At 44.6% G+C, this 14,381-nt stretch overlaps 2 non-coding genes across 2 annotated transcripts; one reads left to right on the top strand and one right to left on the bottom strand.

Moving 5' to 3' along the window:
- The first annotated feature begins 10,253 nt into the window (after positions 1–10,253).
- trnaq-uug (transfer RNA glutamine (anticodon UUG)) lies at positions 10,254–10,325 on the top strand. The gene has a single exon. It is a non-coding gene; the product is annotated as a tRNA-Gln (tRNA).
- Positions 10,326–11,956: 1,631 nt separating this feature from the next.
- On the bottom strand, positions 11,957–12,048 carry trnar-ucu (transfer RNA arginine (anticodon UCU)). Its single transcript is given in 2 exon segments — positions 11,957–11,992; positions 12,012–12,048. It is a non-coding gene; the product is annotated as a tRNA-Arg (tRNA).
- Between the last annotated feature and the right edge of the window lie 2,333 nt (positions 12,049–14,381).

Here is a 14,381-nt window from a genome sequence, read left to right as displayed (position 1 = left end):
AAAAACGAAGTGTCTTATCAGCCTTTGGCACCAGAATGCAAGGGGAAGCCCAACTAGAGAAGGATGGAACTGCAACATTATTTTGCAACATGTACTCAATCTCCGTATTCAAACACTCTAGCTCCGCTGGTGGCATGCGGTAAAACCGCTGTTTAATGGGCTGCGCCTCTCCCACATCAATGTCATGCACAATCCAACTGGTGCGGGACGGCACGTCGCCAAAAAGCCCTGGAAACTTTTTAATAATCTCAGTCAATTCGGCACGTTGTGACATGGACAAATGGGATAACAGCAAATCAAGATTTTTGAGTGACTCAGAATTTTTCAACCGGCCAGACAACACACCATCATCAGGGTCCGAGACCCCGTCTCCCTCCTGTGCAATAATGCACGTATCAACCGCGAGGGCTGGACAGACTGTGTCCTGTACGCTGCTGCCCTCTGCGGAGCGTTGATAGTAAGGTTTTAAGAGGTTGACGTGACAGAGTTGTGTTCTCTTTCTACGACCAGGAGTAGTTATTAGATAATTTAAATCTGTCACTTTCTCCTTCACAGTGAAAGGACCTGAATATTTTGCCTGAAAGGGGGAACAAACCAGAGTCAGCACAAGGACCTGGTCCCCAGGACTAAATTCTTGACGCTTTGCATGGCGATCATATTTCACTTTCATCTTCCTCTGGGCTAACTGCAGTTTCTCTTTAGCCAGACACCCTGCTGTATACAAGCGGTGACGAAAACCATTTACAAAGTCAATCAAATTCTTTGGCGCTTCAGTAGAAACTAAATTATCTTTCAAAGTCGCCAAAGGGCCACGCACTGTGTGTCCAAAAACGAGCTCGTTCGGGCTGAAACCCACACTATCCTGCACAGCCTCACGAGCCGCCAACATCAACCATGGAATCCCCTCTTCCCAGTCTCTATCCAGCTCAGTACAATATGCGCGTAAAAGCGATTTCAAAGTCTGGTGGAAGCGCTCCAGTGCTCCCTGGCTCTGTGCATGATACGCTGTAGACTGATTGTGCTTAACACCAAGAATTTTCAAAACGTGGGCAAACATGTGTGAAGAAAAATTTGACCCACGGTCACTTTGTACAATCTTAGGAATCCCAAATACAGAAATAAACTGAGAAAGTGCTTTGACAACAGCCTTTGTGGTGATTGAACGCAGAGGATAAGCGGCAGGATACCGCGTACTTTGGCACATCACCGTCAATAAATATTTACAACCCGATTTTGATGCAGGCAATGGCCCCACGCAGTCAATAACAAGATATTCAAACGGCTCATTCACTGCTGGGATTGGCTGTAACGGTGCTGGTTTAATGCTCTGGTTCGGTTTGCCGGTCAGCTGACACACGTGACAAGATTTAATATAGGACGCCACATCTTTTTTGACACGAGGCCAGAAAAAGTGCTTTAGAATGTGCATGTATGTTTTACGCACCCCAAAATGACCATTTTGATCATGTGCAGCTTTCAATACATCCGTCCTAAACACTTCAGGTACCACCACCTGAAACACAGGGCCTACCATTTCACTGCCAACCGGAACCCATTTACGCATTAACAAATCATCCTGTGCAAAGTAACCCTGCGCAGCATCCATAATTTGATCAGCTGACAACATCTGGTCCCACAACGATGACAAGGTATGATCCGCTTTCTGCGCTTTAACCCACTCATCCCGGGACACGGCCACAGGCAGACTAGACCACAACGCAGGCCCAACTGCAGGTTTAACAGAGGGTGACTCCACCAAATCGCCCTCCTTTTTACTCTGTGCGCGCGTCACAGCACAAACCGGAAAAATCTGGCTGTCACAAGACTCTTCAGGTAGCAAAGGCTCCGAGGAAACCACGGGAGGCGGAGGACCACTCGCCCACACGGCACTCCCACAGATGTCATTACCCAAAATCATAGCCACATCTCCTAAGGGCAAGGCAGGACGCACACCCACAGGAAACACACCTTTGACTAAATCACAGTCCAAAACAACATGATGTCGAGGGACCGGGACAAAACCAAGCTCCATGCCGTGCATCACAATGGAATCACCAGTTAGTGTGTCATTGGAGAACGGCAACACAGAGTCAACGATAAATGAGTGCTTGGCTCCTGTGTCACGAAGCACTTTAATGTTTACGCCCTCATCACTACCGGTTAGAGACACCCTTGCGCTTGTAATAAACGGATCAAAGCCTGAGCTATCACCGGACTCTGGCATTACTGTCTCTTCACTGCGCGGCACAGCGCACAGCATAGCTGGTGCCAGGGAAGGCGCACCACCTCTTTTTAACAGAGGGCATCGATCTTTCCAATGGCCTTCTCCGCGACAGTAATTGCACACATTTGCATTACCAGATCTCACAGGACGCCCCATTTGAACAGACCTGCGAGAGGAGCCCCGTTTAACAGACGCAACGTGTGCATCAACAAAATCACCGGATTTATTCGCAGACCCTGAACGCAATCCAGCAAAATTGATGCCACCTTGGTGTGTCAAGACAAAATCATCAGCCAACTGAGCAGCTTTGAACACACCGTCTGGCTCACGCTCGTTCAAATAATTAACAACACGACCTGGTAAGGTATTCTTAAATTGCTCCGAAACAATAAGCTCACTAAGCCCGTCAAAGGTATTAACCCCTACAGCCGAACACCAGCGCCGAAAATGGGACTTTAATTACCCCACAAACTCCACATGTGTTTGTTTCTCCCGTTTAACCCACTGCCTAAACCTCTGCCTATAAGCCTCTGCAGTCAGCTGATATGCTTTTAACACCGTAGTCTTTACCGTTTCATACGTCAAACCCTCCTGCGCGCACACAGCAGAGTACGCCTCCTGCGCCTTACCCGTAAGCACGCATTGAAGCAGAAGAATTTTTTCTGCGTCTGGCCACTGTCTGGCCTCAGACACACGTTCAAACAGAGCGAAAAACGTGTCAGGATCTCGCTCATTAAACTTAGGAACAAGACGGAGATTAGCAGTCATATCCCCGCCTTCATGAGTACGCACAGACCCAGACCTGTCTGCCGCCCCCGCGGTGGACAACCTAAACTGACCGTCCAAAATTCTGAGCTTAGTCTGCTCCAATTCCAGCTGCATCTGACACAGCCGCTGCTGGTGCTCAAGGAGCCGCTCCTGCTGCTCAAATGTGAGCGCCTCCATGCGCATCACTGATGCCCCTGGCGGCGCCGGCTTCACAGCCGCTGCACTGCCCGGCTCTTTCTGCAGCACACCTCTTTCAAATAATGACAACAAAATAAATGTTTTGATTTCATCCTTAAGCATCCCATCCCTCAGATCAATATTATAATGCCCTGCAACCTCTAATAATTGATCCTTTTTACAAGTTTCTAAAAACGCAGCGCTAGGCGCTTCACAAAACTCAGCCAAGTCCATGTTAAACACACCAATTCACCTCAGAGTAAACTTCGTACTGGACAGACATCCAGGCAAACATGGAAACAGGAAAATTCCCTCTAACTGCCTAACCACCAGTCTAGCTACAGCTGGACCCTAGTCTTCATGCAGTTCTGTGGCGGGTTGATTAAGCACAAACCCAGCGGGAGGTACGGCACTCTCCAATAGACCACCGCACACAAACCCCCTGGACTGCCCCACTAACCACTCCCCGCAACACTACCAAACAAACAAAACAAAATGACACACTCCCAAAGGAGAATGTGTCCTGTGCCTAACAGGGAACTCCCGACTCATGCATGTCTGACCAGTACTTACCCTAACTCTGTCTGGTGACCACAAACTGCAACAATCAGAGACCCAAGCAGGCAATCAGAGAATCGGACGAGCCCCCATTTGTCACGCCTGGCTCGCAGAAGGCGGACAAACAAAACACCAAACGGGAGGGATGCCAATCAAAGTGCAATTTATTAACATAAAATAAAGTATAACAAAATGAAACAACCCAAACAAGTGCCAAAACAAAAGAAAAGGTGGCCGCTGGCGAGCAGGCCAACACAAACAATGCAGAGCAGGGCTGGCAGGGCTGAGCAGAGAGAGAGACATCAGTGCTGGAAACTGGCTTTTAAACCTAGCCGGCCACGCCCCCGCCAGGTGGCACCGTGATCAGGAACACCTGAGAATAGGGAGAGAAACAAGGGGAGAGGAGGAGACAGAGCTGGGAGCAAAGTTAAAGGCCCCAGACACAGACGAGATCCAGCCCACTCAGGGGCCGTCACAGGAACAATTTCTCTCAGTGGCTGAAGCAGAGGGTTGGCTCTTCAGGAGGCATGGCTCCACCTCCACCGGTGCCTGCACAGCCTCCAGATGTGCTAACTCTGCCTCCTGCTGCACCTGATCCCACCACCCCTCCTCTACCATATAATCTTCACCAGAGCTGGATGATGACTGAGGCTGTAAAAGAAACATTAGATCAGAGCCTGGCATTTTCCTGCTGGTGAAATTCTTGCTGGGGAACAACTTGCCTCAGTGGCTGGAGCAGAGGGTTTCTTCTTTTCCAGCCCCCTGCAGCTTTCTCTGTAGAGAGAGAAGATGAAGTGCATTGTATGTGAATACAATTTACGTAGAAGTGAAGCCATACTGTTACCCTTCACTCACCTCCAGCTGTGCCAGCTTCTCCCGAAGAGCCCGGTTTTTGGCCACCAGCTCCCTGCAATTGGTGCAGGCCGTCCCCACTGGCACTGCACACAGCCAAGGGCTATATGGCCTGTGGCCAGACCATTGACCAGGGTGCACTCCTGTGTGTTCTGTATGTGGTGGGCCTTCATTAGGTGCCTGGAGGCGTACCAGAAGGTCCCACCACATACAGGACATGTAAGCATCTGCTTAGGCTTTGTCATCTGAAAGAAAAAGGGGTTCAAGATTGATTCAGCATTAATATATCATATATCTCTGGTTCTACTTGATGCCTGTTGACATCAAAGAAAAACTGGGAGAAAGGCTGCAATCTGAAATTAATGCAGCAATGCAGGTGGCCTAGATTGGATCATTTGACTTTTTCTGCTACAGAAAAGTTTTTCAGCTGTAATTTTACAGCTACAGATCCTGCAGAATCAAATCACTGAAGCTGTATAAAAGTACATGCATCAACACTGGTAATATGAGCTGTTTTGACCTGCACAGGGATCTATGCTAAGCTATTAGCATGAAGAAGAAACTAGCTTAACTTACAGTTGCTGGAGCTCTCTCAGAGTGGTCTGCTCTCTCCCTCTGTCTGCAGCAGAATGAGCTGCTGCACTGTCTTTCCCTCCACCCGGCCCCTCCCTCTCCCCCGGCCAGATGTCCTGCCTGTCCCCTTTGAGAGGGGGGCCTGTCTGCACTGTGGGACTCTCTGTCCTCTGGGTCCTACAGAGACCCTGTAGGGATCCAAATATGATTTCCAGCACTAACTCAGCAATTCTGTGACACACCTCAGGCCTCCTTCCAATGAAGAAACATTCTCTTCCTCTAGGAATGTCAGGCTGATATTTGACTATGTTGTTCAACTCCCACCACTGAGTGACAAAATGTTTGTTCCAGCTCATTAGCCACTTGCTAAAGCTAAGTAGCTAACTGAGTGGCCTAGAGACATGAAACTTTGCAAACATGTCCAGGGCTCAGAACATTAAGTTCTGAGCCAATTTTGGAGGTTTGGCCATTCTGTGTCTGAATGGCACAGGCTTGAATGTGGAAAAGCCAAACCTGATTTACCGTATTTCCAGCAATTTCTCAGCAATACTTTGACACACAGGCACCAAATTCACAGGACTCAATCGCAGGAATATACATGTACATACAGTACAATATACATACAGCCTTATACATGTGTGCCAAGTTTGAAGGATTTTTTTAGGCCTGAATATCACCTAACTTGCTGCTGATGAGTCTGTGGTTGCCAGTGCCATTTTGTTTGCTGTTGTGTGCTGGGGCAGCAGACTGAAAGCAGTGGACACAAACAGACTCAATAAACTGATCAGAAGGACATGATGGTCTGCTGTGGGTCATGTCTTTGTTCTGCACATGTACAGCTAACATCTCCAGTGTTACACAAACACATCATGTGCTGCTTGACTTGTTCCATTCATGGTAGGAAAGCATGTGGAAGTCACACATGTCAAATCTGTGCTAGCCTCCCTTCATTCAGCCCATATGAAGACAAAGAGTCTGCAGGTCCAGGAAGTTATAATTAACTATCATTAAATAACAAGAACTTATGATGCAGCCAGCACATTTATACCATGAAGACCCCTTTAAAATAATAAACCTCAAAAACTGGTGTTTTCATCAAAAAGGGACTGTGGCCCCACAGTGAGTCCAGGGGCTTATTTCTGCCTCAAAAGGACTTGATTTCACTCTGGTCTGTGATATTTAACAGATTATTGTTGAATCCTGGAACACTTCAAACAGACCGGTGCTGTAGGTGGACTGACTTGCAGCCACCCTTTGAAATATCTTAGAAATAAAGGTGAGGTTGGAGATCACAGCAGTTCAGAAGCCTGTGGTACTTAATCTGTTGCCAGAGACAGGTTGATCTGGCCACAGTGTGAAATCAGCCTGTCTAGTGTAGGGTGAAAGAATTGATTCTGCAGTGTGTGTTCAGATATATAGGAGTGTGCCCCTAACATGAAGTATTCATGTTTAAATGTGTTTATCACTTAATAATGTGATTTTCAGTGTTTATGTGTTAGGAAGTTTTATAGAAAATCAAAGTAATTTGAGGATACTGAATGTATTAAGATGTAATTTCATAGTGTGTCATATAACTTTGTTTTCTGCAGTTCAGGCTGTGGCAGATGAGATCAGTTGTTTTTCTGCTCTCTGGAGCTCCGCTTGGTACGAGATGGTCATAAATTCAGACTAAGGACAGCAGCACCTCTGACCTGATAAAAGCCAGATTCTATTCTATTCTAATGTCAGTATTGGAATGGCAATGTAATTTATATCCTTTATCCACTGTACTGTAGGCTATGTAGATTTAATGATATATATTCTGAAAAAATAGATGGAATTTGACACAGTTTGTTTCAGTGTGCTGGGTGTAATACTTTATCATGTGCTGCTTTTAGGTGGAGAAGGTGTCCAAAGCTTACGGGTCGTTGTGCATGTGGGTCATAGCTATGGATCTTTACTCCAAAGAAAAAGAAAACGTGGTTAAAGCACAGGTCAGTCATAAAGAGTGCAGTTTATTATTACTGATACACATGCACATTTGCAATATTTCTTCACAGTCTGCTGTCTGTTCCTTTGTCACTTTGGCTATTCATCTGCCATGCACCGCTCTGTGTGACTGGTCTGCATACTCTTCTCCCGCTACCCTTACCTACGCAGGCAGAGCTGGATACAACCAAGAAAACACTAAGGGACAAGCAACAACAACTTAAGGAGATGGAGGATCAGATGAAGGACCTACAGGACCAGTTGGACAGCAGCATAAATGAGAAGGAAGATTTGGGTGACGGCCATGTTTTAATGCTGTTACGTTGATATGATAAACCATACCTGGATGCAGTTCTAAAATCAGTTGATGCTTTAAAAATAGAACTTGTCTAAACTCTGTTCATTAAAATGTCTTTTTTCCTTCCTCATAGTTAGCAAAATGGCTCTGACACAGGCTCGACTGGACAGAGCAGGGAAACTGACTTCTGCTCTGGGGGACAGCAGATACGCTGGGGAAAAAATGTTGCAAAGCTTGAGCAGGACATCAACAGTGTTGTGGGAAATGTATGCATTGCAGCTGCCTGCATTGCCTACTATGGAGCCTTCACTTCCCACCATAGACAGCTGGTAGGTACAGTGTGATGGGATGGTTTAAAACCTTTAGGGCCTCTGTGATAAAGTGTGCAGCTGGTATGGCCAATGTGAGCCTGGTCTAGAGTTTTTTTTTTTTAGAAACATATTGTGAAAAAGCAGTAACAGCTAATACCATAGACCCTGTTTACTCTTGTTCCCCAGTGGATTAAGCAGTGTCAGAAGCTAAACATACCCATCAGTTCCCCCTTCAGCCTGATCGACTTTCTGAGTGATCCATATGACATCCTCCAGTGGAACACTGAAGGGTTGCCCTGTGACACTGTATCTACAGAGAATGGAATCCTGGTAACCAAAGACCGTCGCTGGCCTCTTATGATCGACCCACAGGATCAGGTGGCGTAAATTAATTCAGAGGACATATGTATTCTATGAAAATAGAACCTCCTTTCAGACACAGTCAGAGACAAAGTCACAGACTGGCCCCCGCCCCAGCATACCTAACGCAACAATACCAAGCTTCCCTTCATACAGTAGAAAGGACACCAACCAGCTCGTTCAGCATTGCAAATTTGCACTAAATTAAGATATTTTCACTGCTTCTTTATTGTGTTTCCATGTCTGATCATGTTTCCTTGAATGCTGTAGGTAATACACTTGGCATCAGCAAGTGTGCACCAGAGACAGTTAGGTCACTATGGAGTCTTGGAATTCACATTCAACAAACCTTTGCTCACAAAATCCCAAACGGCTATCAACTATAATAGGTATTTATGTGCTTTCCAAGAAGCACACGTTTGGAATAAAAACAGTATCGCACACAAGAACCTTTGTGAATCCTCCTGCCATTGAAGCTACATATTGGGCAGTATAATGAACGCCTGGCATCAAACCATGTTTCTGCAGACATTAAATCACCTGCCAGCTACACCTGTGTGCAATGCCCTTTTGTTCAACACCAGCCAGGAGAGCAGAAGGACCCTGTGAATGCAAGGGTTTACTCCAGTGTTTATTCAAACCAGGGGTTGCATGGTGACTGTAACGGCCGAATAAGTCTGAGGAGCGTTTTTGTTAGACAGAAAAAACAAAGGCTCTGATGATGCAGAGGGACATGACAGTTAAATCTTCATAAATTAATTAGTGTTTCATTAGAATTGTAGTGTGTGTGATCCTGGCTTCGATGAATGTAAAATGTGTCTTTTGGCATGTACATTTTTTTCTGTTTTCCAGAAATGTATTAAAGTTACAATCATCAATTTCACTGTGACTGAGTCTGGCCTGGAGGACCAACTGCTCAGGTAGACACAAGACAGATATTGAATTCTAACCAACTCACATTCACAACTTTACCCTTTTCCTTCTCTTTTCCCCCCTTTCTTCTCCTTTCTCTACCTCCAAAACCCTTGAAAATTACAATTACCCTGCAACTTGTTTCTCTCTTTAAAGTGATGTGGTGCGTCTTGAGAGTCCACATCTTGAGGAACAGAGCAATAAGCTGATTGTTCGCATCAACGCTGACCGCAATCAGCTGAAAGATATCGAGGACCGCATTGTTGAGCTTCTCTCTAACTCTAAGGGGAATATACTTGACAATGAGGAGCTCGTTCAGACTCTCCAGGAGTCAAAGGTGGGGATCTGGTAGAGATCATACCTGTCATCATTTTCAACTTTCTGATCGTTTTCCTAATTGTAATTGAAACTTTTTGTTGTTCTTGTTCTAGTTGTCATGCTCCTCTTTCACTTCTTTTGTCTGTTTTTTCTCCACTATCTCCAGGTGACATCAGAGGCCATAAAGCATCACCTGAAGGAGGCAGAGGGGGACTCCTTCCTTGTGTATCTTGGGGAGTCCACACAGGCGTGGAGTGGCTTCCCCAGGATACAGTCGGAAGTAGAGCTTGCGGTTGATGATTTGGTCTCAGTTCTAGAATGATTGCTGCTGGGAGTTTGAGCAGACAGCTGTTTACAGGGTCTAAGTTGGAATAAAGATTAATCCTGTAAATGCAAACATCCAATCTACTGAAGTTCAAAGATGTGGGCTCGTCCGGGATTTGAACACAGGACCTGTGAGGAACTGGAACCACTTCTTCATCTGAACCATGGGGATGCCAATTTATAACACCTGAAACCACCTCCACTGTCTGCACACACAGGAAGTTCACCCTGAATCAATGCTCTCTGTTTCAGTTAACCTGTCTGCACAGAATTATTCTCTGTAACAACATGTAGAGCCCGGATAGCTCAGGCTAATTTTCATATCTGTCCAATGAGAGACAATTATCAGAGGAGAGGTTCTGCTTCTCAGGAGGGTCACACCCTAATACAAGACCACTTCCTGTTATGCAACAAATAAACTTTATGATTCAATGTTGGGCTAATGCCACAGCCACAAAAAGACATTTCTCCCAGCTGCTAGACAGCAAGCCTTATCTAGACATGGAGGACAGCCTCCTCATGGAGGACAGTGATATGCAAAGTGTTCAGTCTTTGTCAAACTGCTGACAGTCGGCCGGGTAGAGGAGGAGAAGAAGACCCATGAGAAGCAGGTTCCATGGTGTAATGGTTAGCACTCTGGACTTTGACTCCAGTGATCTGAGTTCAAATCTCAGTGGAACCTTTAGTTTAGTTTGGACAGTAATACTGGTGTCCTTTCTGCTTTCTCTAAAAATTCAGGGCTCACTTTGCAGATTTCCAGTCAGCATGTTGTAACTGAATAACTATCAGAGTGTATCAGAAGGAGAAGTTACATAAAGATAGAATTTAAATCTCTCTCCTAAATGACACCTTAATCTGGGATTAATAATGAGTATAAAAGTAGCTGAAGACATAATTTAGTATTATAACACATACCTCCTTTATAGGGCTGTCTTGATAACTGCCTCTCATTTCCACCTGTTGTCTGTTCCATTTGCACAACAGCAGCTGAAACTGATCCACAATCAGTGTTGATCCTAACTGGACAGGCTGGTTTCACACAAGTGTGACTGACTTTTTGGGGCAATATTATAACAAATACTTATGAGACATTATATAAAAAGAAAGGTCAGTGCATCATGACTTTAGCTCCATTCAAAGCTTTAGGAGGCTTCATGGCCTCCATCACTCCATAAGACTGTTCCATCTGTTCTGCATCTCTGATATGTGCTGGGACGTGGTGGCTTGGATGTTTCACTGCAGCTCATCTAGTAATAATGTGTAACACATATATGAACATCAAGCTAATCATGTCATGCTAAACCGAGTCCTTGGAAGAGCAGAAGCTGTGAACAGACCTCATGGAGCAATGGTAGCACGTCTGAGTCCAGATCAGAAGGTTGCATGTTCAAATCATGTCAGGGTCACTGGTTTTATGTAATTTAGTCCTCTTTCTGTTCACACCAGGTCCACTAGAGCTCTCAGACTCCTCCACTGCACTGAAGTCTGGGTAGTTTTCACTTGAAGCAGAATGTCGGCTTTCTCCTGTGTTTTCTGGTTAAATTACTGCACATTCAGGGAAAACAGAGTTAGAGTTAAATAGAGCAAAAAATCCTGAGTCATCGATCTGCATTCGTTTAGAGGGCCGAAAGGGAGCAAGTGTGAAAACACCCTAAATTTTAATCTTAAGTGGGACCAACACTCCCCCGAGTAGCTTCTTCAGTTCTGCAGTGACAATTCCTTCCTTCCTGATGTGATGTTGCTCCTTCTTCTTCCCCTCTGAGCTGGTCGGTACAGTTTGAGCTCTGTGCTGCAGCCATTGCGACAGCCATCGCACCTCAGAGTGATCCAGCAGTGCCTCATGTTCAGCAGCATACAGTGAGCAGCTTTAATCTCTGGATTGACAGACTTTATCTGCGCAGTAACTTGCAGAACAGAAAGTCTTCCAAAATATCTCCTTTCCAGGGATAGCACACCAAAACTATCAACTGAGCAGCACTGGAGATGCTCTGCTCTGTTGATTCATCCAACTGAAAGGAACATTTCTTACATGATCGCAGTCTATCCAGCAGCTGTGCCTGAATGTCAGCTGAGAGATCTTCTGTTCTCCTCCTCACCATGTCATTTGAAAAAGGTACAACTTTCAGTTTATTAGCTGCCTCTGTGCCAAGCAAAAGCTCACACCAGTCAGATCTCTGTCCACCTGTACGGTCACAAATCCGGGGGCAGAGACGCTGTTTTCCGGGATGTCTGGGTGCAGTCCTTTTTTTCTAGCTCTGGACAGGAGCTGTATCCACCCTGAAGGACGGCGCCACAGGAAGTTAAAAGGCACTTTGACTCTGGTGGGACTCGAACCCACAACCTTTGAATCACTTCTCCTGTGTTTATCTAGAAGTCCAATGCGCTATCCATTGTGCCACAGAGCCACAAAGCAGTTCATTTGTTTGTCCTAGAATGAAAGGCAGAAATCCGGAATAAGCAGCAGCATTCCAGAATAGTCAACAGAATTCCGGAATTATACGTAGAATTCAGGAGTAACAGTCAGTATTCTGGCAAGTCAGCAATCCAGAAGGGAAGGCAACATCAGCAGTGGCTCAGTGGTAGAGCAGGGTTGTGTGTCCTTGACCCACATTGCCTCCAGTGCTGGTCATTGTATGACACTGCGTGGCAGCAGCCTTAAGCAATTTCCCTTTTTTTACACTTACACAAGTTTTTAGTTACATGTTATATATGGAGTGAAGAGTAACGCAATTTCAATTCTCTGTATGTCCAGCACATATAGCAGATTTGACAATAAAGCTGACTTTGAATTAAAACAAGTGAGTTGTAAAAAAAAATTCACCCCCCATACAATTGACACTAGAAGAGAACCTATCATTTGAGACCAGAATGTTTTTTTGTACCAGGCTGTAAACATGTTCATTTCTGCTGTGAAGTTGGACATTTTAACATGGGAGTCTATGGGTAATAACACACGTGAATTACAATTTTTCACACATGTCGTAAACATTCCAGACTAGTGGTTAAGACCTTCAAAACTCAGTGTGTAACATTGTTGGTAAAAACTGTTTGCTTTGGCATGTTTGTAGAGAAGATTGAAGTAAGGCGTCTGGACTTGTAGAGTTTTCCTGAAGAGGTTTCGCTGCTCATCCAAGCAGCTTCATCAGTTGTTGATCTGTTGGTGGGGAAACATGGTTTATATGTGGTTGCAGACCTCAGTGGGTGGTCTGGATATGTTGGGTGAAAGAATTTATTCTGCATGGTGTTAACATGCAGTGTGTTCAGATATATAAGTATTCATGTTTATATGTGTTTATCGCTTAATAATGTGATTTTCATAAGTGTTTATGTGTTAGGAAGTTTTATAGAAAATCAAAGTAATTTGCGGATACTGAATGTATTAATAAGTAATTTCATAGTATGTCATATAACGTTGCTGCAGTTCAGGCTGTGGCAGATGAGATCAGTTGTTTTTCTGTTCTCTGGAGAGAGCTCCGGTTGGTACGAGATGGTCATAAATTCAGACTAAGGACAGCAGCACCTCTGACCTGATAAAAGCCAGATTCTAAAGGAATGTGTTTTTCTCCTGAGTACCCAGTTTTATGGTCACCCCCAGATCGGACTCACAACCTATGAGATTTAAGGAATTGGAGTTTTACCTTATTTGGCAGTAAACACTAATAGTCTATTCGCTGTATGAACCAGGGTCTGCAGGGGGATAGTAGATGCCCCTGTGGGCCGGCAGGCAGGAACGCCCATGGGGTATATCAATGTGTGAATTCCATGTCCAGTTGTTGTTGCATTGTTCGTTGTTGCTGTGTGGTTGTTTGTTCTTGTTGGTTGTCCTGTTCTTGTGTTGTTCTTGTTTGGTTCTTTGTGTGCAACAACCCAGAGCTCTGCGACTCAGAATTTGCCTCATTGTTTAATAAATTATAATTTTGAGACCAGAATTTATCCGCTCCTTCCTTACAAACTAATTCAGGGGGTGATCAGAAGGAAACAAGGGGATTTTCACCACGACAATTTGGCACCTGAACAGGGACTCGAAGGAGTGTGGGTCAAATGACATCTTGCCTGACGGAGTGACTACTGGCTGGCCAATAATAACAAGGTAAGCAGATACCTGTTTAATCAAAATTCTGCACATTGGACAATCTAAATTAAGTAGTCACTGGGATGGGTACGGTGTTTTAGAGTTCAAATTGTAAGAGGCAGATTGTAAGTCTTAATAAGTGAAGTAAAATGAGATGAAGTAAAAGAAAATGAGATGAAGTAAAAGAAAATGAGATGAAGTAAAAGAGAAAATGAGATGAAGTAAAAGAGAAAAAGGAAAAGTGACACTGAGAGAGATATTAACCAATTAAAAATAAAAAGAATAAAAAAAGGGTTAATACAATAACGTGAATGAGCGTTATGTCATTGGGAGTGGCATCCCCCGCTATATTTGGACGCAAATATAGATAAAGCTCGGTTGAAAGCCCGTGGGATTTGATGACCCCTGAAACGACAGTGATGACCGCCTAAAGCTTAAAAAATAAAAAAAAAGGGTCACACAGAGGAAAAGTGTCACAGTGATCACAAAATAATAAAGACAAAAAAAAGGATCACGAGAAAAGAGAAAAGAGAAGAAAATATATAGCCTATGGTTTAAGTTGTGTTTTATGTATTGAAAATTGTGTTTAATTGTTTTGACCTCGCGCCGTCGAGGAAAGGTGTTTACTCCGTGCCGTCGGAGAAGTGAGTGTGTGTGTGTAGGCCT

This window comes from Parambassis ranga, unplaced genomic scaffold, assembly GCF_900634625.1.
Source record: "Parambassis ranga unplaced genomic scaffold, fParRan2.1 scaffold_37_arrow_ctg1, whole genome shotgun sequence".
Taxonomy (NCBI): Eukaryota; Metazoa; Chordata; class Actinopteri; family Ambassidae; genus Parambassis; species Parambassis ranga.
Note: the sequence above shows the minus strand (reverse complement) of the source record. Positions and strands in the feature narration are given on the sequence as shown.